The sequence below is a fragment of the Hyperoodon ampullatus genome (assembly GCF_949752795.1).
Source record: "Hyperoodon ampullatus genome assembly, chromosome: 8".
Taxonomy (NCBI): domain Eukaryota; kingdom Metazoa; phylum Chordata; class Mammalia; order Artiodactyla; family Ziphiidae; genus Hyperoodon; species Hyperoodon ampullatus.
In genome coordinates, this window is record NC_136921.1 from 98599855 (window position 1) to 98615984 (window position 16130).

The 16130-nt window shown below is 37.7% G+C and overlaps 1 pseudogene across 1 annotated transcript in view; it reads left to right on the top strand.

Annotated features, from left to right (window-relative positions):
• Nucleotides 1–16130, top strand: part of LOC307057539 (coiled-coil domain-containing protein 150-like) — a 197461-nt pseudogene that overhangs the window by 44367 nt on the left and 136964 nt on the right. The window contains exon 14 of the transcript in view: nucleotides 11117–11232. The product of the transcript in view is annotated as a coiled-coil domain-containing protein 150-like (transcript). The remainder of the gene's footprint in view (nucleotides 1–11116; nucleotides 11233–16130) is intronic.

A 16130-nucleotide genomic window follows, 5' to 3' on the forward strand; every position in this document is an offset into this window, starting at 1 on the left:
GTGACTTGCAGATATTTTTCTCCCATTCTGTGGGTTCTGTTTAAATTTTTATATTTTTATAAAGTCCAGTTTATCAATTTTTTCTTTAGTTGCCTGTCCTTTAAACGTCACATCTGAGAAACTGTTGCCTGATCCAAGGTCACAAAGATTTACACCTTTTTGTTTTGTTTTGTTTTTATATCGGAGTATAGTTGATCAACAATGTTGTGTTAGTTTCAGGTGTACAGCCAAGTGATTAAGTTATACATGTACCTATTCTTTTTCAATTTAGGTTATTACAGAATATTGAACAGTTTCCTGTGCTATACAGTAGGTCCTTGTTGGTTATCTGTTTTAAATATAGCAGTGTGTACATGTCAGTCCCAAACTCCCAATCCCTCCCCTCCCCCACCCTTCCCCCTGTAACCATAAGATCATTCTCTAAGTCTGTGAGTCTGTTTCTGTTTTGTAAATAAGTGCATTTGTATCTTTTTATTTTACATTCCACATGTAAGTGATATCATGATATTTGTCTTTCTCTGTCTGACTTACTTCACTTAGTATAATAATCTCCAACTCCATCCATGTTGCTGAAAATAGGATTATTTCATTCTTTTCAATGGCTGAGTAATATTCCATTATATTTATGTACCTCATCTTCTTTATCCACTCCTCTGTCAATGGACATTTAGGTTGCTTCCATGTCTTGGCTCTTGTAAACAGCGCTGCAGTGAACATTGGGGTGCATGTATCCTGTGAAACCATGTTTTTTTTGCAGATATGTGCCCAAGAGTGGGATTCCTAGATCATATAGTAGTTCTAATTTTAGTTTTTTAAGGAACCTCCGTATTGTTCTCCACAGTGGCTGCACCAACTTACATTACCACCAGCAGTGTAGGAGGGTTCCCTTTCCTCCACACCCTCTTTAGCATTTATTTTTTGTAGACTTTTTGTTAATGGCCGTTCTGACTGGTGTGAGGGGATATCTCATTGTAGTTTTGAGTTGCATTTCTCTAATAATTAACAGTGTTGAGCATCTTTTCGTGTACCTCTTGGCCATCTGTATGTCTTCTTTGGAGGAATGTCTATTTAGGTCTTCTGCCCAGTTTTTGATTGGGTCGTTTTTTTGGTATTGAGCCGCATGAGCTGTTGGTATGTTTTGAAGACTAATCCCTTGTCGGTTGCATCGTTTACAAATATTTTCTCCCATTCTGTGGGTTGTCTTCATTTTGTTTATGGTTTCTTTTGCTGTTCAAAAGCTTTTGAGTTTAATTTGGTCCCATTTGTTTATTTTTGTTTTTATTTTCATTACTCTAGAAGGTGGGTCAAAAAAGATCTTGCTGTGGTTTATGTCAAAGAGGTTTTTCCTATGTTTTCCTCTAAGAGTTTTATAGTGTCCAGTAATACATTTAGGTCTTTAATCCATTTTGAGTTTATTTTTCTGTATGGTGTTAGGGAGTGTTCTGATTTCATTCTTTTACATGTAGCTCTCCAGTTTTCCCAGCACCACTTATTGAAGAGGCTATCTTTCCTCCATTGTATAGTCTTACCTCCTTTATTGTAGATTAATTGATGATAGGTGGGTGGTTTATTTCTGGGCTTTCTATCCTGTTCCATTGAATTATATTTCTGTTTTTGTGCCAGTATGATACTACTGTTTTGATTACTGTAGCTTTGTAGTATGGTCTGAACTCAGGGAGCCTGATTCCTCCAGCTTCGTTTTTCTTTCTCAAGAGTGCTTTGGCTATTCAGGGTCTTTTGTGTCTCCATACAGATTTTAAGATTTTTTGTTCTAGTTCTGTGAAAAATGCCATTGGTAATTTGGTAGGGATTTCATCGAATCTGTAGATTGTCTTGGGTAGTATAGTCATTTTGACAATATTGCTTCTTCCAGTCCAAGAACATGGTATATCTTTCCATCTGTGTCATCTTTGATTTCTTTCATCAGCATCTTACAGTTTTCAGAATAATGGTCTTTTGCCTCCTTAGGTAAGTTTATTCCTAGGTGTTTTATTCTTTTTAATATGATGGTAACTGTGATTGTTTCCCTAATTTCTCCTTCTGATCTCTCATTGTTAGTGTATAGAAATGCAACAGATTTCTGTGTATTAATTTTGTATCCTGAAACTTGACTGAATTCATTGATGAGCTCTAGTAGTTTTCTGGTAGCATCTTTAGGATTTTCTATGTATAGTATCTGCAAACACCTGCAAACAGTGACAGTTTTACTTCTTCTTTTCCAGTTTTGATTCCTTTATTTCTTTTTCTTCTCTGATTACTGTGACTAGGACTTCCAAAACTGTGTTGAATGAAAGTGGTGAGAGTGGACATCCTTGTCTTGTTCCTGATGTTAGGGGAGGTGTTTTCAGCTATTCACAGTTGAGTATGACGTTAGCTGTAGGTTTGTCATATACAGTCTTTATTATGTTGAGGTAGGTTCTCTCTAGGCCCACTTTCTGTAGAGTTTTTATCATAAATGGGTGTTGAATTTTGTCAAAAGCTTTTTCTGCATCTATTGAGAGGATCATATGGTTTTTATTCTTCAATTTGTTGATGTGGTGTATCACACTGATTAATTTGTAGAGACTGAAAAATCCTTGCATCCCTGGGATAAATTCCACTTGATCGTAGTGTATGATCCTTTTAATGTATTGTTGGATTTGGTTTGCTAGTATTTTGTTGAGGATGTTTGCACCTGTGTTCATCAGTGATATTGGCCTATAAGTTTCCTTTTTTGTGGTATCTTTGTCTGGTTTTGGTATCAGGGTGATGGTGGCCTCATAGAATGAGTTTGCAAGTCTTCCCTCCTCTGCAGTGTTTTGGAATAGTTTCAGAAGGATAAGTGTTAACACTTCTCTCAATGTTTGATAGAAGTCGCCTGTGAAGCCATCTGGTCCTGGACTTTTGTTTGTTGGGAGTTTTTAAAGCACAGTTTTAATTTCAGGGCTTGTGGTTGGTCTGTTCATATTTTCTCTTTCTTTCTGGTTCAGTCTTGGGAGATTATATTTTTCTAAGAACTTGTCCATTTCTTCTAGGTTGTCTGTTTTATTGGCATATAGTTGCTTTTAGCAGTCTCTTATGATCCTTTGTATTTCTATGGTGATTGTTGTAACTTCTCCTTTGCCATATCTAAGTTTACTGATTTGAGTCCTCTCCCTCTTTTTCTCGATGAGTCTGGCTAAAGGTTTATCAATTTTGTTTATCTTCTCAAAGAACCAGCTTTTCGTTTCATTGATCTTTTCTGTTGTTTTCTTTGTCTCGATTTCATTTCTTTCCACTCTGATCTTTATAATTTGTTCCCTTCTACTAACTTTGGGTTTTGTTTGTTCTTCTTTCTCTAGTTGCTTTAGGTGTAAGGTTAGGTTGTTTATATGTGATTTTTCTTGTTTCCTAAGGTAAGATTTTATTGCTAGAAACTTCCCTGTTAGAACTGCTTTTGCTGCATCCCATAGATTTTGGATCATTGTGGTTTGGTTTTCATTTGTCTGTTAGTATTGTTTTATTTCCTCTTTGATTTCTTCAGTGATCCATCGGTTGTTTAGTAACATATTGTTTAGCCTCCACATGTTTGTGTTTTTTACAGTTTTTTTCTTGTAGTTTATTTCTAATCTCATAGCATTGTGGTTGGAAAAGATGCTTGATATGATTTCAGTTTCCTTAAAGTTACCAAGACTCGCTTTGTGATCAGTCCTGGAGAATGTTCCATGTGCACTTCAGAAGACTGTTTACTCTGCTGCTTTTGAATGAAATGCTCTATAAATATCAGTTAGGTCCATCTGGTCTAATGTGTCATTTAAGGCCTTTGTTTCCTTATTGATTTTCTTTCTGGATGATCTGTTCTTGGATGAAAGTGGGGTGTTAAAGTCCCCCACTATTATTGTATTACTGTCAATTTCTCCTTTTATGGCTGTTAGTATTTGCCTTATATATTGGAGTGCTCCTATGTTGGGTACATATACGTTTTCGATTGTTATAGCTTCTTCTTAGATCGATCTCTTGATCATTATGTAGTGGCCTTCTTTATCTCTTGTAACAGTCTTTATTTTAAAGTCTATTTTGTCTGATATGAGTATGGCTACTTCAGCTTTCTTTTGATTTCTATTTGCATGGAATGTCTTTTTCCATCCTCTCAATTTCAGTCTGTATGTGTCCCTAGATCTGAGGTGGGTCTCTTATAGACAACATATATACGGATCTTGTTTTTGTATCCATTCAGCCAGTCTTGTGTCTTTTGGTTGGAGCATTTAATCCATTTACATTTAAGGTAATTATCAATATGTGTGTTCCTCTTGCCATTTTCGTAATTGTTTTGGATTTGGGTTTTTTTGTGGGTTTTTTTGGCTGCATCCCTTGTTTTGGGACATGGCAGTGAAAGTGCCAAGTCCTAACCACTGGACCACCAGGGAATTCCCTGGATTTGTTTTTGTAGGTCTTTCTTCTTTCCTTCCTCTTTTGTTCTCTTATCTTGTGCTTTGATGACCAACTTTAATGTTGTGTTTCAATTCCTTTTTCTTTTTTGTGTGTATCTATTGCAGATTTTCGGTTTATGGTTCCCATGAGCTTTTGATACAGCAGTCTGTATATAAAGAAGATTGCTTTAAGTTTCTAGTCTTTTAATTTCAAATGCAATTCCAATATCCTGCATTTGTGCTCTCCTCTTCTCACAGTTACTGGTTTTGATATCATATTTGTGTGCAGATGATTTCCTACATTAACTGTATGTTTACCTTTACTGCTGAGCTTTCCATTCATAATTTTCTTGTTTCTAGTTGTGGCCTTTTCTTTTCCACCTGGAGAAGTTCCTTTAGTGTTTGTTGTAAAGGTGGTCTGGTGGTGCTGAATTCTCTTGGCTTTTGCTTGTCTATAAAGCTTTTGATTTCTCCTTGAAATCTGAAAGAGAGCCTTGGTGGGTAGAGTATTCCTGGTTTTAGGTTCTTGCCTTTAATCACTTTAAATATATCTTGCCACTCCCTTCTGGCCTGCAGAGTTTCTGCTGAGAAATCACTTGATAGCCTTACGGGAATTCCTTTGTATGTTACTTGTTGCTTTTCCCTTGTTGCTTTTAATATCTTTTCTTTGTCTTTCATTTTTGTCAGTTTGATTAGTGTGTGTCCTGGCATATTCCTCCTTGGGTTCATCCTACCTGGGAGTCTCTCTGCTTCCTGGACTTGGGTTACTGTTTCCTTTTCCATGTTAGGGAAGTTTTCAGCTATTATCTCTTCAAATATTTTCAAAGGTTCTTTCTCTCTCTATTCTTCTTCTTGGAGGCCTATAATGTGAATGTTGGTGCATTTAATGTTGTCCCGAAGTCTCTTAGACTTTCTTCATTTCTTTTCATTCTTTTTTCTTTATTCTGCTCCATAACAGTGATTTCCACCATTCTGTCTTCCACCTCATTTATCCATTCTTCTGCCTCAATTATTCTGCTATTGATTCCTTCTAGTGTATTTTTCATTTCAGTTATTGTATTGTACATCTCTGTTTGTTTGGGCTTTAGTTCCTCTATGTCTTTTTTAAACATTTCTTGTATCTTCTCAGTGTGTGCCTCCATTCTTTTCCTGAGATCGTGGAACATCTTCAATATCATTACTCTGAATTCTTTTTCCAGTAGGTGGCCTATTTCCACTTCACTTAGTTGTTCTTCTGGTGTTTTATCTTTTTCTTTCATCTGGGACATATTCCTTTGCCGTCTCATTTTGTCTTAACTTTCTGTGATTGCGGTTTCCATTCCGCAAGCTGCAGGATTGTAGTTCTTCTTGCTTCTGCTGTCTGCCCTGTGGTGGCTGAGGCTGTCTAAGAGGCTTGTGCAGGCTTCCTGGTTCCTGCCCACTGGTGGGTAGAGCTGGTTCTTGTCCCTCTGGGCAGGGCCATGCTCAGGAAGACTTTAAGCAGCCTGTCTGCTGATGGGTATGACTGTATTCCCGCCCTGTTGGTTGTTTGGCCTGAGGCGTCCCAGCACTGGAGCCTACAGGCTGTTGGGTGGGGCTAGGTCATTGGGAGGAAATGGCAGCGTCCAGGAGTGCTCATGCTAATGATTACTCCCCACAACTACTGCTGCCAGTGTCTTTGTACCTGCAGTGAGCCATAGCACCTCCCCTGCCTCTCCAGGAGACCCTCCAATACTAGCAGGTAGGTCTGGCCCAGTCTCTTATGAGGTCACTGCTTTTTTTCCCTGGGTCCTGGTGCACATGAGACCTTGCCTGTGCCCTCCAAGAGTGGAGTTTCTCTTTCCCCATTCCTGTGGAATTCCTGCGATCAAACCCCGCTGGCCTTCAAAACCAGATTCTCTGGGGGCTCTTCCTCCTCTTACCAGGTCCCCACGCTGGGAAGGCCGACATGGGGCTCTGAACTTTCAGTCCTGTGGGAGACCTTTTCAGGTATAATTACTTTCTAGTTTGTGGGTCGCCCACCCAGTGGGTATGGGATTTGATTTTATTGCAGTTGTGCCCCTCCTACCATCTCGTTGTGGCTTCCTCTTTGTCTTTGGATGAAGGGTGTCTCTTTAGGTAGGTTCTAGTGTTTTATGTTCTATGGTTGTTCAGCAGTTAGTTGTGATTTTGGTGTTTTTGTATGAAGGAGTGAGCTCATGTCCTTCTACTCCCCCATCTTGCAACTGTCATCCTGCACCCATTTTTTATTCTAACAATTTTATAGTTTTACAGATTACATTTTGGTCTTTGATCCATTTTGTGTTAAATTTTATATATGGTATGAGGTAGAGGTTTAACTTCATTATTTTGCCTGTGGATATCCAGTTATCCCAGGACGATTTGTTGGAAGACTGTTCTTTCTATTGAATGATGTTGGCTCCCTTGTCAAAATCTAGTTAACCATAGATGCATGGGCTTATTTCTGGACTCTCAATTCCATTGCATTGATATATATGACTGTACGTATGCCAGTACCACATGGTCTTGATTACTGTAGCTTTGTAATAAGTTTTAAAATTGAGATGTGTGAGCCCTCCAACTTTATTTTTTTTGAGATTGTTCTGGCTATTCTGGATCCTTGCATGTCTATATGAATTTCAGGATCAGATTTTCCATTTCTGCAAAAAAAGAGGAGCTGGAATTTTGATAGGGTTTGTATGATCCTGTAGATCAATTTGGAGAGTATTGCAATCTTAACAATAGAGTATATATTTTCTCTATATAAGGTTGTGCCATCTGCAAATGGAGATAGTTTTATTTTTTCCTTTCCAATTTGTTGCTGTTTGTCTCTTTTTCTTGTGTAATTGCTTTGGCTAGAACCTCCAGCCATGAGAGGTTGAATAGAAGTGATGAGAGCAGACATCCTTGTTTTGTTCCTGAGTTTAGAGGGTTAGCTTTCAGTTTGGCACCATTAAGTATGATGTTAGCTGTGTCCGAAATGCCCATGATCAGGATGAGGAAATTCCCTTCTATTCCTAGTTTGTTGGGAATTTTTATCATGAAAATATGTTGAACTTGTTCAGTTGCTTTTTCTATATCTGTTGGAATAATCTTGTGGATTTTGTCCTTTATTCTATTACTAAGGTGTATTACATTGATTGATTTCAAATGTTGAACCAAGTTTTCCTTTGGGGGATAAATTTCACTTGATCATGGTGTATAATCCTTTTCATATGTTGTTTGATTTGGCTTGCTATTATTTTGTTGAGGATTTAAGAATCTATATTAATAAGGGTTACCACATAGTTTTTTGGGTTTTTTTTCTTGTGACATCTTTGGTTTTGGTATCAAGGTATTGAATAATATTGGCCTCTTAAAATGATTTGATAGTGTTCCCTCTCCTATTTTGAGAAGACTTTGTGAGGGATTGGTGTTAATTCTTTCAGTGTTTTGTAGAATTCAACAGTAAAGCCATCTGGTTCTAGGTTTTTCTTTGTGGGGAGTGTTTTGTTTTTAATTATTATTATTATTGATCCAGTCTCTTTATTTGTTATAGTTCAATTCATATTTCTACTTCTTTTTGAGTTTTAGTCATTTGGGTCTTTCTAGGAATTTGTCCATTTCATCTAGGCTATGTAATTTATTGGCATACAGTTGTTCCTAGTAGCCCCTTTTTAATTTCTGGGAGTTCAATACAATCTCTCTTCTTTCATTTCTAATTTTAGCAATTTGTGTATTCTTTATATTTTTTTCTTGGTTAATACCACAGTGGTTTGTCAATTTTGTTGATCTTGTCAAAGAACCAACTTGTGGTTTTACTGATTTTCTCTATTGTTTTTCTAGCCTCTGTTTTATTTCTGCTATAATCCTTATTATTTTCTTCCTTTTGCTTGCTTTGAGTTTAATTTTCTTTTTCTAGGTTCTTAAGATGGATGCTTAGGTTATTGATACCAGATATTTCTCTTTTTTTAAATATAAGTTTATACAGCTACATATTTCCCTCTAAACACCACTTTAGCTGCATACCATACATTTTCTTTATCATGTTATATTTTCATTTTCATTCATCTCAAAATATTCTTTAATTTCCTTTGTAATTTCCTCTTTGACCCATTGATTATTTAGAAATATGTTGTTGATTTCCCCATATATGTGAATTTTCCAAATTTCCTTCTTTTATTCATTTAATTTTCTTTCATTGTTGTTGGAGAACATACTTTATATAATTTCAGTCCTTTCAGATTTATTGAGAGTTGTTTTATGGTTTAACATGTGGTATATCCTAGAGCACGCTTCATGTGCACTTGAGAAAAATGTGTATTCTATTATTGTTTGGTGGAGTGTTCTAAAGATGTGTGTTAGGTCCAGTTGCTTTATAGTGTTGTTCAAGTCATCAGCTGTTTCTTCATTGATCATGTAACTGTTCCACCTATTATTGAAAGAGGGATATTGAAGTCTTCAACTGTTAGTGTTGAATTGTTATTTCTCCCTTCAATTCTGTCAGTTTTTTCTGTATTGTTTTTGCTTCATTGGGGTTGTGTTGTTAGATGCAAATGCATTTATAAATGTTATCTTCTTAATGGGTTGATCCTTTTTTCAATATATAATGTCCTTCTTTTTTTTTTTTTTTTGTTTCGTGGGCCTCTCACTGTTGTGGCCTCTCCCGTTGTGGAGCACAGGCTCTGGACGCGCAGGCTCAGCGGCCATGGCTCACGGGCCCAGCTGCTCCGCAGCATGTGGGATCTTCCCGAACCGGGGCACGAACCCATGTCCCCTGCATCGGCAGGCGGACTCTCAACCACTGCGCCACCAGGGAAACCCTATAATGTCCTTCTTTATCTCACAGATTTTTGTCTTAATATCTACTTTGTCTCATGTTAGTGTAGCCACTCCAGCTCTTTTCAGATTACTGTTTACATCATATATCTTTTCCCATCCTTTTATTTTCAACCCATTTGTGTCTTTGGATCTAAAGTGTGTCTCTTATAAACAGCATACAGTTGGGTCTTTTAAAAAATTTATTCTGCCTGTCTCTGCTTCTTAGTTGGAGTGTTTAATCCATTAATATTTAACATCATTACCCATAAGGTAGGATTTACATCTGCCACTTTACTATTTTTTTATATGTTTTATGTGATATTTGATCCTCTGTTTCTCCAGTATTGCCTTCCTTTGTGTTAAGTAGATATTTCTGGTGCACTATTTTAATTCCCTTAACCTTTCTTTTACTATATATTTTTGATTTATAGATAACTGAGTTACAAACAAGAACTACATATTTATATGTCTTCTACATGTACCTACATTGCTACATTTTCTGGTACCCTTTATTTCTTTATGTGGATTCCAGTTATTATCTAATCCCCTTTTATTTCAGCCTGAAGAGCTCCCTTTAGCATTTCTTACAGGGCATTTTTTTCTAGCCTCACAGTCTAGACCCCACCAAAGGGCGGACACTGGTAAATTATCCCACACAATTTAAATTGGGATTAGAGAGAATTGACATCTTAGCAATATTGTATCTTCCTAATACAGGGCCACAGTATGTCTCTCCATTTTATTTAGGCTTTTGATTTGTCTTGTCAGCATACTGTAATTTTCAGCATGTCAAATATTGGACATATTTTTTCTTAGATTTGTACCTAAGAATTTCATGGATTTTGGTGCTGTTATAAATGGAACTTTTAAGAAATATCAATTTCCAATAGTTTGTTGCTAATATATAGAAATACAATTGATTTGACCTTGTATCCTTCAACCTTACTAAACTCACTTATTCTAGGATTTCTTTTGTAGATTCTTTGGGATTTCCTATGTAGACTATCATGTCTGTTGTAAGTGGAGACAGTTTTCTTTCTCCCTTTCCAATTTCTATGCTTTTTATTACTTTTTCTTACCTTGTTGCACCAGCTAAGGCCTCCCGTATGATACTGAATAGGAATGGCAAGAGCAGATATCCTTGCCTTTTTCCCAGTCTTAGGGGAAAACATTCAGTCTTCCACCAATACTGATATTAGTTGTAGGTTTTTACAGACATAATTGATCACATAGAGGTGGTTCCCTTTCATTTCTAGGTTACTGGGTTTTTATCATAAATTAATTTGAATTTTGTGAAATGCTTTTTCTGTGTCTATTGAGATGGTCATATGGTTTTTCTTCTATAGTCTATTGATGTGGTGAATTATTGTAATTAATTTTGAATGTTGAACAAGCCTTGTATTACCAGAATAAACTACACTTAGTCCTGATTTGTTATCCTTTTATTTATTGCTGGATTCATTTTGCTAATATTTTTTGGAGTATTTTTGCCTCTATATTTATATGCTCGAGTTAATATATAAATAGGTACCAAGTATCAGAAGGACTTTCACTTCTAGTAAATGTACACTATGCAATTTGTAATAACTCTCCTGCTAAAGACAACTAAAAAGCAGGGAAACACATTCATAAGATACCATTTATTTTACAGTTAAAAATGTCATTTTAAAAACAAGATAAGGGCTTCTCTGGTGGTGCAGTGGTTGAGAGTCCGCCTGCCGATGCAGGGGACACGGGTTCGTGCCCTGGTCCGGGAAGATCCCACATGCCGTGGAGCAGCTAGGCCCGTGAGCCATGGCCGCTGAGCCTTCACGTCCGGAGCCTGTGCTCCACAATGGGAGAGGCCACAACAGTGAGAGGCCTGCGTACCGCAAAAAAACAAACAAACAAAAAACAAGATAATATTTTTGGATCTGGCATAGAATTCTTTTCTCTTTTTTCTTCTAAAGGTAGGCATAAATGCATTAACCTGCAACCTGCAAACTCTAGAGCAAAAGAATAAGCAACTGGCAGATCAAATTGCTTCCCTAGAACTTGAGCAAGCAACTTCTGATTACCATTGGGGGTATAAAAAGTCAGTCTAAAGTAGCAATTAATGACTATGAGTTTTAAAAACAATCAGAAATCAGGAGATGGGTTTCCTTCATTTTTTTGATAATTATCACAAGTCTGAATAATGCAGGCTAAATATGTCAGAGAGCCCTACGGTATTCAGACAATAGAGGATTTAGGAAAACAAGAGTTTAAGACAGCCTTTAAATGTCTGCCTACACAGATGATCTATAATGCTGAAAAGCACCAATATTTCTAATGCTTTAAAATATTTTCTTTTCCATAAATTGTGAGGAAGAAACTTGTATTTTTTTTCTCTTTCTGACAGTTCGATCCATTAGGAAATGAATAGTAAGTTCGATTCCTAAAAGCTACTTGACAAGGTCAATCCATTACTAATAAATGGTAGAAGTCTTAAAACATCTCCAGGTGAAGGAGATTTAAAGAGATGATTGTTATGTTAAACAGCTAATAAGCTTTCCATGTGCTTCTGAATACTTGAGAAAGAATTAGCCATTGCTTCTATAACATGCAAATCATCTTTCAAAATTCCAAAGAAGGCCCTGTTGTGAAGTCTGCCTTAATCTGAACTAAATTCTTTCAAACTCTGTCATAAGCTGCTCATTACTTCAACTATAAAAAATTACAGAGACTAAATCTAAATCCTGGGACTTCCCTGGTGGTGCAGTGGTTAAGAATCCGCCTGCCAATGCAGGAGACATGGGTTCAAGCCCTGGTCCAGTAAGATCCCACATGCCACGGAGCAACTAAGCCCATGTGCCACAACTACTGAGCCTGCGCTCTAGGGCCCGCGAGCCACAACTGCTGAGCCCTCGTGCCACAACTACTGAAGCCTGCATGCCTAAAGCCTGTGCTCTGCAACAAAGAGAAGCCACCTCAATGAGAAGCTCATACACCCCAATGAAGAGTAGCCCCCACTCACTGCAACTAGAGAAAGCCCGTGCGCAGCAACGAAGACCCCATAGAGCCAAAAATAAATAAATAAATAAAAATTAAAAATATATGTATAAATACTCTAATTTTTCATGGCTTTAGAGCCAGACTATCTATATTTCAATTTTGGCTGTGACCTTGGGTGTGATCCTTAACCTCTCGGAGCCTGAGTTTCTTAATGTCTCAAAATGGGGATAATCATACTATTATTAGGAGGTTGTTGAGGTTAAGTAAGTTAATACATGTAAAACATGTAGAGCATTCTAACATTTATTGAATTCTTAGTATCTCAACTGTCTCAGAAGAAAGCCTGTAAGTTCCTATCAGAGCAACAAGGTGCATTAGCTCTAATTCCTGGTACTGTCTCAAACCACGCCTCCCTCCCCCAAGATTAAAGATTCATCCATGTCCTTTCCTGTTGGCCAGGCCTCAGCTGGGCTTATCCACCCACCTGGCTTGGGTCTCTCTGGAAGACCATATCTCAGTCTGCATGATTCTTTCATGCCTCTACTGCCAGTGAGCAGGCCTGTGACCTTATCCTATTAGTGACTTTGACGGGTCTTGCAAGTGATTTGCTCAATGCTGATTCTTGCCTGTCCACAGCATCTCTTGATTAAGGTCTCCCAGTGATATCCCATACCTCAATTCCAGCTTATATGTCTATGCAAAGAATCTTCTCTGACCAAACCTGCCTGGAAGTGCCTCACTTGGCTGTATGAGTCTTGAGGAAAGAGGTTAAGAACTTTTTTTTTTTTCAATCCGAGCAATGTCATTAAACCTATTGTTCTTTGAGAATTAACACTTGAAATTCTCAATAAAAACTACCCTCTAGTATAACCTCTTACTGATTTTTAGAGATACACATATGAATGTGTGTTGTGTATGCCACACCACAGATTTAAATTCAGACCTGGTTACAATACTCGGCTCCATTTACTGTGTGACCTGGGCAAGTTCTTAACCTCTATGGCCTTCAGCGCCAAGGGGATCTGCCCTAACTGTGGGGTTCTACTGTGCAAACCCATATCAAAATAGTTACTACATTTCTAACTGCTAAGTTAGAAATTGACCTGCTTATGCATCTGCCTTCACTCTCTTCTAATGCAAGAAGAGTAGTTACTCATCTGTATACTCCCTTGCCTACCGTAACGCCTAATACATAATAGGTGTTAAAGAAATGTTGATTGGGTAGAGCACAAAGAGGGTCATGTGTGTCTTACCAGGCTGTGAGGATTAAATGTCATACTGTGAGTAAAGTGCCCCTCACAGGGCCAACATATACAGTATACTTGTATAAATATAATTTCTTCTTTTTCTCACACTTCCTAATTTTAGGTTTATGTTTGCCATTTCAGCCTTTAATGACTGTGTAATTTTTAAATTTTTTTATTGAAATATAGTTGATTTACAACGTTGTGTTAATTTCTGCTGTACAGCAAAGTGACTCGGTTATACTTTTATATTTTTTTTTTTTTTTTTTTTTTTTTTTTTTTTTTTTTTTTTTTTTTTTTTGTGGTATGCGGGCCTCTCACTGTTGTGGCCTCTCCCGTTGCGGAGCACAGGCTCCGGATGCGCAGGCTCAGCAGCCATGGCTCACGGGCCCAGCCGCTCCGCGGCATATGGGATCCTCCCAGACCGGGGCACGAACCCGTATCCCCTGCATCGGCAGGCGGACTCTCAACCACTGCGCCACCAGGGAGGCCCACTTTTATATTTTTAAATATTCTTTTCCATGTGGTTTATCACAGGATATTGAATATAGTTCCCTGTGCTATACAGTAGGACCTTGTTGTTTATATAGTCTATATATAATAGTTTGCACCTGCTAACCCCAAACTCCCACTCCCTCCCTCCCCCATTCTCCCCTCCCCCTTGGCAACCACAAGTCTGTTTGCTATGAATAATGGTGTAATTTTTTTTTTTTTTTTTTTTTTTTTTTTTTTTTTTTTTTTTTTTTTTTTTTTGTGGTACGCGGGCCTCTCACTGTTGTGGCCTCTCCCGTTGCGGAGCACAGGCTCCGGATGCGCAGGCTCAGCAGCCATGGCTCACGGGCCCAGCCGCTCCGCGGCATATGGGATCCTCCCAGACCGGGGCACGAACCCGTATCCCCTGCATCGGCAGGCGGACTCTCAACCACTGCGCCACCAGGGAGGCCCCAATAATGGTGTAATTTAAGTCCGTTACCACAGGCAGTCATGCAGGGAAACACAATGAGAAAAGATCCAAATGTGAGAAGGTTACTATTCCTGGATTCAAGTTAAATGACTATTTGCCCCACTTCTCATTTGTATTTTAAACATACGTTTTCAAATGGTAGCAGCAGACAGAAGTAGAATTAGTTGCATACACAACTAGGATTATAATGACTTGAAATTAAACAATGTATTAAATGTAGTATTTCTTAAAACTAGGGTGACATTCAGTCAGTGTATACTTGTGAGGGTGACAGAGTCGGTTCCATTTGCGGGGGCCTATGTCATACTGGTTGTTAAACATTTTGAATAAAATTCGTACTTAACAATCTACTTATAAAACAGCTTTACCAAGATGCTACTATCTCTTGGTTTTATGTATCCTTCTAACAGCTTCTGCTAACTTTTAGAGCTTACCCAGATTTTTAAAATTATTTTAGAAATCACTTTGTGGCTTACTGTTGATCCTTGTCAACCTACCTTTCATATCTTAAGATAATTCTTTCTGTGTTAGCTTCCTCCTTTTCCAAGGAGTGATGTTTTTGTGCTTGAGTTAAAATGTATATTCTAACCATTAGCATTTTTCTTTGTATGCTGTTTCTGGGGTGATTCTCCAGTTTCTGTTTTGCTCTGTATATTAATAAATTTTATAGTATATTGCCAAGATTATTTAAGCAAAGGTTACATTGAGTTCTGCATTCCACAACTCAGAATCTGAGATATTCACTCATTTAAGTGGTCTCTCTCTAATTTTTGGTGTTCCACCAATTTCCTTAAGTACAGGGCCTATTTAAATAATCTGAAAACAGTCATTTAAGTGACTGCCTTAACATCTACTTTCCTTTAGCAACTGGAACAATTTATTTTTGTTTGTCATAAATTTAAATAAGTGACTTTGTGTCAAACAGTAACACATTTTGATTTTTCTTAGTTTTCACTTATCAGTGCATTAGTGTTCTCTTGGGTGGCAAAAAGGGGAAATTATTTTAAAAGTGTATTTGAAAGAGTAATAGAATTCTTTATGCCTTTGCCTAAAAGAGGGAATTTTATTGAAGAAAAAAGTGCCATTATTTTAAAAATTCTTGGACACATTTTATAAGAGACCCAGACTATCCAAGTTATTTAAAAAAAAATAAAAAGCCTTCCACATTCCAAGAAGGCAAGCAAAGTTATTTTTGAGTGTTTTTATTTGTAATAGCTAGCATATTTTTGGTTAAATCTGGCTCTTGACTTTTTATAAGCTATACCTACGTTTTGCAGCACATTGGGCACCTTGATTTATAGGACTTGGAACTGAATTTTAAGTTTTAAATAATTCAGCTTTTATGGTTATGGTGTAGCTTTGTTTTTGTAGCATTATTGGCCATCCTTGTCATATATTTTCTGCTGAAGGCTTGACCAAAACATAATCCCAGGGCTTCCCTGGTGGCACAGTGGTTGAGAGTCCGCCTGCCGATGCAGGGGATATGGGTTCGTGCCCTGGTCCAGGAAGACCCCACATGCCGCGGAGTGGCTGGGCCCGTGAGCCATGGCTGCTGAGCCTGAGCATCCAGAGCCTGTGCTCCACAACGGGAGAGGCCACAACAGTGAGAGGCCTGCGTACCGCAAAAAAGAAAAAACCCTCATTATTAAAGGCTGTTTGAATGATTAAATATGTAATTTCATGAAATACAGAGACTTCAGTAATGTTTGTCCTAGATAACATTACGTTGAGTACTTGATCAAACAATGTTGGAGTTTCCGACAAACATTTCTTTTGTTTTTT